Here is a 12776-nt window from a genome sequence, read left to right as displayed (position 1 = left end):
ATGGGGAGTTTAGGATGAAGCATAACCACAAGGTGGTGCATTTGTCTAGTTAAGCAGATGACCCACGCTAAATGTTGATGAAGATTTTAAAAGAACTGGGTAGAGAATTTCCGTAACTAGAGAAGTATTTGAGATATTATGAGGCAGACATGAATAATTCAGTTATCTATAATAGAGAATAATGTGTGTGATGCCCTGAGTCAGAGGTCATTGTGCTTCCGATACTGTCACCTTTACTTTTTCTCTTTTACTCTCCTTTCCACAGTCACCTCAGCAGGCATTGCTGAGACTTACCTAGCTAATTTTGTGATTTTTATATTATATTTGTGATTTTAAACTTTGAGCAGAGTGTGAACCATTTTCGGGACTCATTTCTCTTCCTAGGTGTCTAAAAAGTAAGAAATAATAAGGTGTGTATCTATTCCAGGCGTATTCATGCATCCTCAAACAGTACTGTTTGCTGGAGAGCACCATGGGAGGGAGAAAGGTCAGGCATCCCCTAGTTAGGAGAAGCCACGTGTCCCTCACTGAGTGATTCTTCCAGTGTAGTTATTAAACTGTGGGACCTCCTGTATTAGTTAGGCATCTCCAGAGAAACAGAACCAATAGATTGTATGTGTACACATATATGTTATAAGGAATTGGCTCACGTATTTATGGAGGCTGGCAAGTCCAAGTCCACAGCATGGGTTGGCAGACTTGAGACCCAGAAGAGCTGGTGGTGCAGCTCCAGTCCAAAGGCCAGCAGGCAGAGACCCAGGCAAGCCAGTGGTTCAGGTGAAATCTATAGACAGGCTGCTGAAGAATTCTTTTTTGCTCAGGGAGGCCAGTCTTTTCACTCTATGCAGGCTGTCAACTGATTGGATGAGGCCCACCCACCCACTTCCATAATTATGGAAGGCAGTCTGCTTACATGGAGTTCACTGATTAAAATGTTTATCTTTTCCCAAACACCCTCCATGTTGATGCATATAATTAACTCCCTCACCCCTGCCATGGGATGTGCTAAAAGCAAGGCCTCCTTAGAGGATATTGGGAGCCCTGTTCCATCCTTAGAACTCCTTTCAAATTCAGTTGTAACTAAACACATTAGGTAGATATCTTATAACCTGTTTGAATCAAATTAATGGATAAGAGAGCACTTAAAAATTGTGAAGCAGTTTACAAATGTAAGGAATTCAGGGAAGTGGTGAGTGAAGAGTGTGTGGGTAGAGTTTAGCATAATTGGGTGGATTGCCACCTGTTGTGAGGGTTATAGGTTGGCAAGAGAACAGTAAACCTTTGTTTTTGTGATTGGACTGCGCATAATCATCCCCAGTGCAGTGAGGCCTTCTTAGAACCTTCTCTTAGGTCTACAGGAAAATCCCATCTTCATTCTGTGGGAAAGCGTCTTGGGTGGGACCTGGGAATTCTGGCTCTGTTAACTAGCCATTGCATTCCAACCTACTCTCAACTGCTACTGACCCTCCAGAGGACTCCTTGTGATGCTGTTCGAGTATGGGATTGGATAGATTAAAAATATAATTTCTTTACATAGCAGCTATCTTTTGAGCCATTTTATCTCATAAACCTTGGAAGAAAATAAAAACCTTGCATTCCAAGGGACTCTCAAGAGTCTTCTCCAATACCACAGTTCCGAAGCATCAGTTCTTCGGTGCTTAGCTCTCTTTATGGTCCAACTCTCACATCTGTACATGACTACTGGAAAAACCATAGCTTTGACTAGATGGACCTTTGTTGGCAAAGTAATGTTTCTGCTTTTTAATATGCTGTCTACTCCTTCAGGAATTTTTAAATGATCCAATTTATCTCAATATCACAGTGGAAATAAAGTGCTTAACATTAAATGCTATGTACCTTAATACTTTTTAACATGGAGTACTTTTTTATGACTTAAATATTTCATTTTAGTTTGCAGAATAAGCTTTTCTTTAGTTTCACTTGCAGCAATGATAGTGTTTTTATCTTCCCATGAACTTTTACAACAAAATATTCATTAATTAAAAATAGCTGCCCGATACAGGAAACAGCTCATATAGCAAGCAGCTCCTGACACTGTTCTAAAAACAGATCTGAGCTGCTTGTATGCAAAGAAAAATAAGCACTGAAAACTCGTGAACTAATTCAGGTAAAAACATGCTTTGTTTTAAGAAGAATCTGTGTGTCTTTATTTTAATGTTTTTCTGATTGTAAGAGTCATTTGTGCTTGCTGTTAAAATAAATTTAAAATACCCCAGATGTTATAGCAGTGTGTTAAGTAGAAAGTGAAATCCCTACCCAGATTGTGCTGTTTAGTCTGGTGGCTCTAAGAAATTCTTTTCTATGCATATATAATAACAATATATACTTATTTTTAAATGGAATTATATGTTTTTTTCAATTTGGTTTTTCACTTATATTAGAAATTTTCCACATCAAATCTTTTAAAATCCTCTTCATTTTTTATCATCTCATTTAAGGCAGCATAGTATTTATAGCTTTATAGCTGTACTAGTTTGTTTAAACCAGTTCCCTATTAATAGGCTTCTGAGTTGATATTTAAAAAAATTTTTTTTCCTTGAAAGTTATTGTTTTTAGGGCAGATGCACTTGTAATTGAACAAATTTACCAAATGTAATTTGTTGACAGTGTTGGATGTTGAGAGTTTACTATGTGATTAGAACTCTTCTAAGCCCTGTTCTATGAAATTTAAAATAATACTACTACCATCTTTTGAAGAATTTACCTTTATTGTTTCTATTCTCAAGATGCAGAAAGTCTCCAGCCTCCCTGTATGCCATGATAGTCATCCACAGGATGGACTGAAATCAGGGTGATGGCTCAGATGTTTGAGGGCCCTTTAAATCCAAAGTAGCTAAGCAGAGGGCAGCAGTGGCATCAGCACAGGAGAAGGCAGAGCTTATAGTTTCTCTTTGGAGGTACTGATGGTAAAAATCTTGCTGTTTGCTATTACAATAGGCTTTGGAAGACCTGCCGTCTTCACTCTTGCGACTGTGCCTTGAGAATTCCTTGGCTATTAGCACAGATTGGTGTCTGTGTATTTTCCTCTGCTGATTTCTGAATTCCTATTGGAATTTACCTGATAAGCAGGGCCTTTCCTCAGTTCTGTCTGTACCCCTGGTATGCCTTGCTAAGATCTCCTTCCCTGTCTAGTCCTCCCTAATGTATAGGTGCTTACTGTTTTCTACTGAAAATGGAAACTCTAAGGTTTTTGTCCTTATTAGCGACAGACTCTAAGATCTGTCTGTAAGATAGACTCTCAAAAAAAAATATTCCATAGACTTAGAAGGTATGTTTTATTTGTTTAAATAACTGTTAAATTGATCCTAGGTATAATATATACATTTTTTTTTTATTGAATTATAGTTTATTTAAAATGTTGTGTTACACATTATATGTATATTGGGTTGGCCAGAAGTTCTTTGAGGGTTTTCGTAACATCTTATTGGAAAAACCCAAATGAACTTTTTGGCCAACACAATAATATTCTTTTTCAGATTTGTTTCCCTCATAGGTTATTGCAAAATATTGAGTATAGTTTCCTGTGCTATATGGTAGGTCCTTGTTAGTTATCTATTTTATATATAGTAGTGGTATATGTTAATCCCAAGTTCCTAATTTATCCTCCCCATCTTTCCCCTTTGGTAACCATAAGTTTGTTTTCCATGTCTGTGCGTCTGTTTCTGTTTTGTATATAAGTTCATTTGTATCTTTTTGTTGTTGTTTTTGTTAGATTCTACATATGAGATATCATATGATATTTGTCTTTGTTTGTCTGGCTCGTTTCACTTAGTATGATGACCTCTATGTCTGTCCATGTTGCACATTAAATTTTTAGAACAAAAAGTTTTCATTGCATTTCTTCATAATTATCTAGCCTTTTATGATTAGAGAGAAGTGACATTTAATATACCACTGAAAGGCATCCGTGTTTTGGTTATTATTGAAGTGTAATAAACCACTCCAAAACTCAGTAGCTTAAAGCCGCAGTTTGTTACCTTGTGATTCAGTGGGTTGACCAGGCAATTTTGTTTTCATGTCCTGTCAGCTGGATGCTGGAATGGCTAAGGTCCTCTGAGGTTTGGGTAGGCGCTCAGCTGGGACCCATGGCTGCTTAGGTCACCCGTGGTGTCTGGGTTCCAAAATGGAAGAAGTAGATGTTGCCCAACCAAATAAGATCTGGGCCTACAGTTGGCACTGAATGATTTCTGCCCTATTCTAGTGGTCTAAAGCAGTAATAAGCTCAGTCCAGAGTCTATGTGGGGAGAGTCTCTACAAGGACATGAGTACCTAGAAGTGTGTACATGGAATATTAGAATCACTGGTTTAAAGGAAAAAGTCTATGAGGAAACGAAAATCTTTTTGAGGGGTCAACAAAGGATCATACAGCCACATCCTCAAGGCCACATTGTACTGGCAGTGCAGGATTTGATCTTTGCCCTGAACCATTTCTTACTTTGAGCTTACTTTTTGCTAAGATGCTGAAATGAGCAATGGTTTTGTTTTTGAACCCGCCAAATGTGACACCTTTACATTTCCTCTAAATTCTGTTTGAAAAGGAACCAGTCAGTTCCTTTTTTTAGTTCTTCTCACTACAGAAGCAGTTAAAATGAGCCAGTTGATACTTTCAGCATTCTTCCTTGAATTTTACTTAGTCAGATCATGAGCTCCTTAGGTACCATTTCCACCTTCCACATCACTGCTTGCTTTGATTTGCTGATTGTCTTCACAGTACATAACTTGGGTCCCTTTTCTTTAGGTACCGATAACATTTCTTCACTTTTTCAAATCTTTATTAGCAGTCTCCTCAAAACTCTTCCAGCTTCTGCCCATCACCTGGGTCCAGAGCTGGTACACATTTTAGGTTTTTGTTGCAGTAGAACCCCACTTCTGGTACCAAATTTTCTTTCAGTTATCTATCTATTGTTATGTAACAGATCAACCTCCAAATTTAGTGGCTTAAGACAATAATGGAGAAGGCAATGGCACCCCACTCCGGTACTCTTGCCTGGAAAATCCCATGGACAGAGGAGCCTGGAAGGCTGCAGTCCATGGGGTCACTGAGGGTCAGACATGACTGAGCGACTTCACTTTCACTTTTCACTTTCATGCATTGGAGAAGGAAATGGCAACCCACTCCAGTGTTCTTGCCTAGAGAGTCCCAGGGACGGGGGAGCCTGGTGGGCTGCCATCTATGGGGTCACACAGAGTCGGACACGACTGAAGTGACTTAGCAATAGCAATAGCAAAGACAATAATGGCTTTTCTACGCACATGTTTGGGATTTGGCAGGGTTTTATAAGGACAGCTTACCTTATCTCAAGGTCGTATGCTGTCAGCGGAGGCAGCTTGATTAGAGCTTTTAGAAGTTACTTTCAGGATAGCTCACTTTCATGAGTGGCAAGTAGGTCCTGTTATCTGGGCCTGTCTTCTTCTCTGTGTGGGCCTTTCTCATTCCTGTTGCTGTTTGGACCTGCTTATAGCATGGCAGCTGGACTCTAAAAGTAAGGGAGGAGAAGTTTCCAGGCCTCTCAAAGATTTAGCCCAGAATTACTACAATGTCATTTCTGCCTTTTTCCTTTGGACAGTCATAGGCCCAACCCAGAAGCAAGGAGGTGGCAAAATAGACCCCACCTATTGGTGGGGTGTTGGTGGCAGTAGTGACAGAATTTTGGCTATCATGACTCTACTGTTAGGGTTTTTTTTGTTTTGTTTTGTTTTGATAGTAATGAAAAGGTACTCTTAGCTCAGGTTATGAGATGGTAAAAAATAATTGTTTATTGTTTGAAGTAAGATTGTAAGCTCTGGAAGAAGGTTAAAAGAAAACTTGTATATATAAAAAGCATTTCAATATCTGTCAATTTTAAATGTTACAATTTGGTGGACAGAAGTCATCTTGGGGGTAAAATTAATTTTTAAATTTCTCATCAACAGAATAATATTCTCAAGCACTTCTGGTATGCAGATTTGTATGTGACAAGGATGTCTGAATGCACTTATGTATCTTATTTGGTTTTAACACTGATCTGTTTATTTTTAGTAAAGGTTGCCCTATATGTTACCATATGGAGAGAAATAGTCTCATTCTAAAGATTCCTCTTCTTAAAATAAGGAGTAGGTGCTGTTTAAGATTGTGTACAATGAAAGGTGGACTCTGGATGCTTTGTTAGATTGTGGTAAAGCAGAGGGTAAATCATGGAATGAAAGGATCCCAAGGTTCTTTGGTTTGGAACTTTTGTGTGCAGCTCTTTCCATATTGGCGAGAGAAGACAAAACAGATGATGGTAGCAGAAGCTGCCTTAGCTTTTGTTTATTCACCCAAATCATCCTTTAGGTTAGCTTATACAGACTAGTAAAATCACTTACTGAATTTGTTAAAGACTTACATTAGTAAATTTTCCCGTAGGTGGCACAGTGGTAAAGAATCTGCTTGCCAATACAGGAGATGCAAGAGATGCAGGTTCACTCCTTAGGTCAGAAAGAGTAGGAAATGGCAACCCTGGAATAGGAAATGGCAACCCACTCCAGTATTCTTGCCTGGAAAATTCCATGGACAGAGGAGCCTGGCAGGGTACAGTACATGGGGTCACAAAGAGTCAGACATAACTGAGTGACTGAGCACATGCATACAATCCAATTTTGGGCTCTAAAAAAATTTTAAATTAATGTTCTATTATAATAGTGATTTAAAAAAATTTGATTATATCTTATAGCTTTAAAATTCATACACTCTCGTTGTTGTTCAGTTGCTCAGTTGTTTTCGACCTTTGTAGCCCCATGGACTGAAGCATGCCAGGCTTCCCTGTCCTTCATTATCTCCTGGAGTTTGCTCAAATACATGTCGATAATACCATCCAACCATCTCATACTCTCTTGCCCCCTTCTCCTGCCCTCAATCTTTCCCCTCATCAGGGTCTTTTCCAGTGAGTCAGTTCTTCACATCAGGTGACTGAAGTATTGGAGCTTCAGCTTCAGCATCAGTCCTTCCAATGAATATTCAGACTGATTTTCTTTAGTATTAACTGGTTTGATCTCCTTGCAGTCCAAGGGACTCTCAAGAGTCTTCTCCAACACCACAGTTCAAAAGCGTCAATTCTTCGGCGCTCAGCCTTCTTTATGGTCCATCTCTCACATCCATACATGACTAGTGGATATGTATAGCTTTGACTAGATGGATCTTGGTAGGCGAAGTAATGTTTCTCTTTTTTAATATGCTATCTAGGTTGGTCATACCTTTTCTTCCAAGGAGCAAGTGTCTTTTAATTTCATGGCTGCAGTCACCATCTGCAGTGATTTTGGAGCCCAAGAAAATAAAGTCTGTCACTGTCTTCATTGTTTCCTCATCTATTTGCCATGAAATGATGGGACTGGATGCAATGATCTTAGTTTTCTGAACGTTGAGTTTTAAGCCAGCTTTTTCCCTCACAGACTCCAACTGGTAAATTAAATCTTTGAGCTTTAATTCCTATTCTTAGCTTTGATTTCATACTTTTGAGTTTGGTTATATGTTATCTTAATAACACTGAGAAGTTTTTAAATATTGAAATCATTTGAGCATGTTTTCTTTAATTGTACATAAAAATGTTTGAGGCAGCACTGGTTTCCCTAACTTGCTTTTAGTTTTACTCTTCCCCAGTAGTTATCAAGTGTGAATAGCAATTTGCTTCCTTTTTTTCTCTCTCTCCTTGGTTCATCTATTGATATTTTTCTTCTTTAGTCTCCTCATACCCTACAAAGTCTGGTAGAATGACATATTCAGGAGTGAATGTGTATTGTGGATGAGATGATTATTATACATGTATTTATGATGCTTTATAAAGAATCCTTCTAGCTTCTTCTTGATACTCTTCATGCAGTGTCAAACTTCTTTGGGATGATATCATTACCAACAGTTCAAAAAACGATGCCTACGCTCTTCGATTTTAGGAAGTATATCATCTTCTGTTTCTCTACAAATTAACTTTACATTTGTTTTGTGGTATCCTAGGTACTTATCAATCCACCAAGCAGTTAGTGTGTGTGTGAACCAATAAAACATTCTAGGGGACATATAGGTGAATAGGAAGTGCTCATGGTCATTTGCTCCTTAGTTTCAAGTCTTCAAATTCTTCCTTCTCAGTCAGCTTTGAAAGCTGGATATGGATTTCCGAAGGCTTGGATTAGACACTTGAAGAATGTTGATGGGAGGTAGGTGGGGAGGTCGCTGTATTATTCTGGTACTCTTCCACCTTCACAACTACACTTTATTCATCATTAAATAAGACCTTGTTTATTTCAGGGTTTATACACCTATGGTTCAGTTCACTTCAGTTCAGTTCAGTCGCTCAGTCGTGTCCGACTCTTTGCGACCCCATGAATTGCACCTATGGTAGTCACTATTTTTTAACTCATTTGTTAAGAATGTATTTTTGTATGTATTTAAAAATTGTTCTTTATTTCCTTTGGATAGGTACCTAAGTTCCTGATTACCTTCCAGGTATTTTCACAGAATACTCATTTCTGGGCTAGATAATTTTAATAGCCTTCAGATTTCTTGTATCTCTTTCCCCCATAGCTTTAGTAAATTTTCCAAATGGTTACATATAGTTATATTCAATAGAATTATTTTTTCCACTTGACCTGCCCACCAAAGATACCTATGTAGCAAAATTCATAAAGCCTTTTCAACCACGGACTCTTCAAAAAATAAAATAATTTAATGTAGGACTTGGAAGAGACTTTTGGAATTATATAATTTAGAGCCTTGATTTTATACAGTTGTTGCATACATAATACACACATATGATGATTCATAGAATAAATATAATAATCCAAAAAAGGGAATACAGTGCTACATGTAATTGGAGGATATTTTATATCTGTTTTATACCTCCAGTCTACCCTGTTTATTGTTTTAATTGCAAAATACCATGTTGTGCCCTTTCATTTCTTTGTAAATTATATAAAGCCAGTCTTTCAGCCAAATATACTTATTCCCCAGTGGATATATTTGTTGTGTTTGTGATATTGGTTTTTAACTCTGTTAGCCAAGATTGTTTTGACTCCTAAAACTATTTGGACTACCACTTTTTATTTTGGTAGCATTTACAAGCTGTTTCTAGTTCATCATTTGACTTGCTTTTAAAAGATATACCCAGGAAATCTATAAATTGCTGATGATGAAATCAAAGGTCTATATAAATGGAGAGACATATACTATGTTCATGGTCTGAAAGACTCTCAGTATCGTAAAGATGATGATCTCCCAAATTAATATACAGGTTTAACAATTCTTCCCAAGATTCTCCGAAAATTTGTGTAGGTATGAATAAGGTTATTCTGAAATTTATATGGGAAGACAAAGTGACTAGAATACCCAAAACAATTTAGATAAAGAAGAGTAAAGTTGAGAAAATTACTTGATCTAGTTTTAAAACATTATGTGGCTATAGTAATCAACTCTGTGGTTGCCAGAGGGACAAATAGATTAATGTAACAGAATAGAGAACTTAGAAATAGCCCCATACAGGTACAGCCAGCTGATTTTTGACAAAGGTTCAAAAGTAATACAGTTTGTCTTTTCAGCAAATGATGCTTGAGCAGTTGGATAGGTATAGAAAACAAACAAAAAAAACTAAACCTTACAATATGACTATAAATTAATTCAAAATAGATTATCAATTTCAATGTAAAACATAAAAAACTGTAAACATTTAAAAAGATAACATAGAAGGAAATCTTCAGGATCTGGGGTTGGTAAAAAGTTATTAGCAATATATACCCAGAGAAAACCGTAATTCAAAAAGATAAATGCACCCCAATGTTTATTGCAGCACTGTTTACAATAGCCCGGACATGGACACAGCCTAAATGTTCATCAACAAAGAAATGTATAAAGAAGATTTGGTACATATATGCAATGGAATGTTACACAGCCATAAAAAAACAAGATAATGCCATTTGCAGCAACGTGAATGGTACTAGAGATTGTCATACTGAGTGAAGTAAGACACAGAAAGACAAATATATATGATCTTGCTTATATGTGGAATCTTAAAAAAGGTATAAATGAGCTTATTTACAAAACAGAATTAGAGTCCCAGATGTAGAAAACAAGCTTACAGTTATCAAAGGATGGGCGGGGAGGGATAAATTGGGAGATTGGGATTGACATATATACACTACTGTGTATAAGATTGATAATTTGTAAGAACCTATTGTATAGCACAGGGAACTCTACTCAATACTCTGTAATGCCCTGTATGGGAAAACAGTCTAGAAAAGGGTGGAGACATAATATATATATATCTGATTACTTTGCTGTACACCTGAAACTAACACATTATAAATCAACTGTACTTCAATAAATAATTTTATAAAAGTTATTAGTCATGTGACCAGAAGCATGAATAGTAAAAGATTGATAAAATTTCATCAAAATTTAAAATTTTGTCTGTTAAAAGGGTGATAAGAGAAGCTATAGACTGGAAAAATATTTTGAAGCTCTATATTTGACAAAGGATCCTCTCTAAAATATGTAAAGAACTCTCAAAACTTAACAGTAAAACAACCCAAACAATCTAATTAGAAAATGGGGAAACAACATGAAAAAAAATCCACAGATGACAAGTGAAAATAAGCACATGTGGACACTCATCATATAATCTAGCATCTGCACTTTGGAACATTTGTTGCAGAGAAATGAGAACTTAGATCTACACTAAAACCTGTGCAAAATGTTCATAGTTTTATTTTTTGTAATAGTCCAGACTGTGAACATCCTCATGTTCATTAACATGAATGGCTAAGTTAACTATGGAATATCCACAGTATGGAATTCAACAAAGAAGTAAAAAAGAACACTCTCTTGATGCATACAAGAAGTTGAATGGAGCTCAAGGGTATTATGCTAAGTGAAAAAACGGCAGTCTCAAAAAGTCACATACTGTGTGATTCCACTTAACAGTGCATTCTGTAAATGACAGCATGTTATATAGAATAGATTAGTGGCTACCAGGGGTTAGAGAAGGTGGGGAGAAGGGTGTTCTCCTTATGTTCACCCTATAAAGGGGTGGCATGAGGGAGCTCTTCATGATGATGGAAATTGTTCAGTATCTTCATTGTGGTAAGAGGTTACACAAGTCTATGCAAGTGATAAAATGGCATAGAACTAAACAAACACATTGTACAAATGTCAGTTTCCTGGTTTTGATATTGTACTATAGTTAAATAATATGACATAATGATTAGGGGAAACTGGGGCTTCCCGCATAGCTCAGTTGGTAAAGAATCTGCCTGCAGTGTGGGAGACCTGGGTTCAATTCCTGGGTCAGGAAGTTGCCCTGGAGAAGGAAATGGCAACCCACTCCAGTATTCGTGCTTGGAGAATCCTATGGACAGAGGAGCCTGGCAGGCTACAGTTCATGGGATCGCAAGAGTCGGACACGACTTAGTGCTATCTTTCTTTCTTAAGGGAAATTAGGCCTCTCTGTACTATTTTTGTAACTTCCTGTGAGTCAATAATTACTTCAAAATAAAAGTTATTAACTTTATATATTTTATTAAAAAAAATACACACACATACACCTAGGCTTTAGAGCTGTGTCCACTAGCCACAGGTTGCTGTTACAACTAAAATTAACTAAAACAAGATTTTAGTTCCTTGATCACACATTGCTTGATCATACAAGTCATGTTTCAAATGCTCATATAGCTACTTTATACTATAGCACAAATATAGAACATTTCCATCAATAACAGAAAGTTCAGTTGGTACCACTGCTTTAGACAAAACATTGATGCCTGTTGCCATACATGTGAACATTTACACATTTCTTAGTGAACTATCTTAAGTTTATAAGTCAAAAGATAATACTATGTACCAGTAAAATTTAAATAGAAAAAAGTAGATATAATATGACACTTCTAAAAGCTATCATAATTTTTGAGGTTACATCCCATATTTTAATAAGAAAAGGAAATGAAACATTTGCTTCATGTTTGAAATAGAAATAGACTTTTTTTCTTTATCTGCCGAGGCAATTGTGGTTTCTTTTCATACTACAATGTAGAATATATTGGCAATGGCCAAAATAGAAGGAGTGGACAGGTAGGGGAAATAAGTATCAACAGAAAAAGTATTTTAAGTATCCCGTAGTTTTTGTTATTTTCTGTCACTTGGTGACAAGTTTACCAATAGTGGCTCACTGTTGCAGAGGAAGCATGATTTAGTGACCAGACCTTAAACCAAAATTCTATTTCTGGCTCAGAGTGACCTTGAGGAAGTGACTCTTCTCTTTCTCATAACTAATGAGTAAAATTAAAACTGACTGTTGCTCTAGTGGACTATAGAATAAGTTATTCTAAATGATTCTAATGTTTTAGGCTAGGTATAAAATGGTTCACTTTATAAGTAGATTAGATAACAAAGTTTTGAGGAGTTTAGTAATGGGAAGAGTTACATGAAGTAAAAGGAGGAAATTTGCTTTACCAGACATGAACATTTTTAAGCTTTGAATTTGAGGGTTAAAACTAAGAAAACTCAGACATAGAGGTAAAAGTTTTTCTTATTCTTTCTGAAGTTAGAAATTTGGGGAAAACTTTGGGAGAATAGCAGGAAGTGTGCATTTTAGAGATCACTTTTGTTTTTTTTTTCAACTCTTTATTTTGTATTCAGTTCAGTTCAGTCGCTCAGTCGTGTCTGACTCTTTGCGACCCCATGAATCGCAGCACACCAGGCCTCCCTGTCCATCACCAACTCTCAGAGTTCACTCAAACTCATGTCCATCGAGTCGGTG

At 36.8% G+C, this 12776-nt stretch overlaps 1 protein-coding gene across 2 annotated transcripts in view; it reads left to right on the top strand.

Annotated features, from left to right (window-relative positions):
- Positions 1-12776, top strand: part of FGD4 (FYVE, RhoGEF and PH domain containing 4) — a 227555-nt gene that overhangs the window by 63101 nt on the left and 151678 nt on the right. The window lies entirely within an intron of this gene.

This window comes from Bison bison, unplaced genomic scaffold (genome assembly GCF_000754665.1).
Source record: "Bison bison bison isolate TAMUID 2011002044 unplaced genomic scaffold, Bison_UMD1.0 scf7180017864468, whole genome shotgun sequence".
Classification (NCBI taxonomy): Eukaryota; Metazoa; Chordata; class Mammalia; order Artiodactyla; family Bovidae; genus Bison; species Bison bison.
This window is presented reverse-complemented; position numbering and strand designations above follow the sequence as displayed.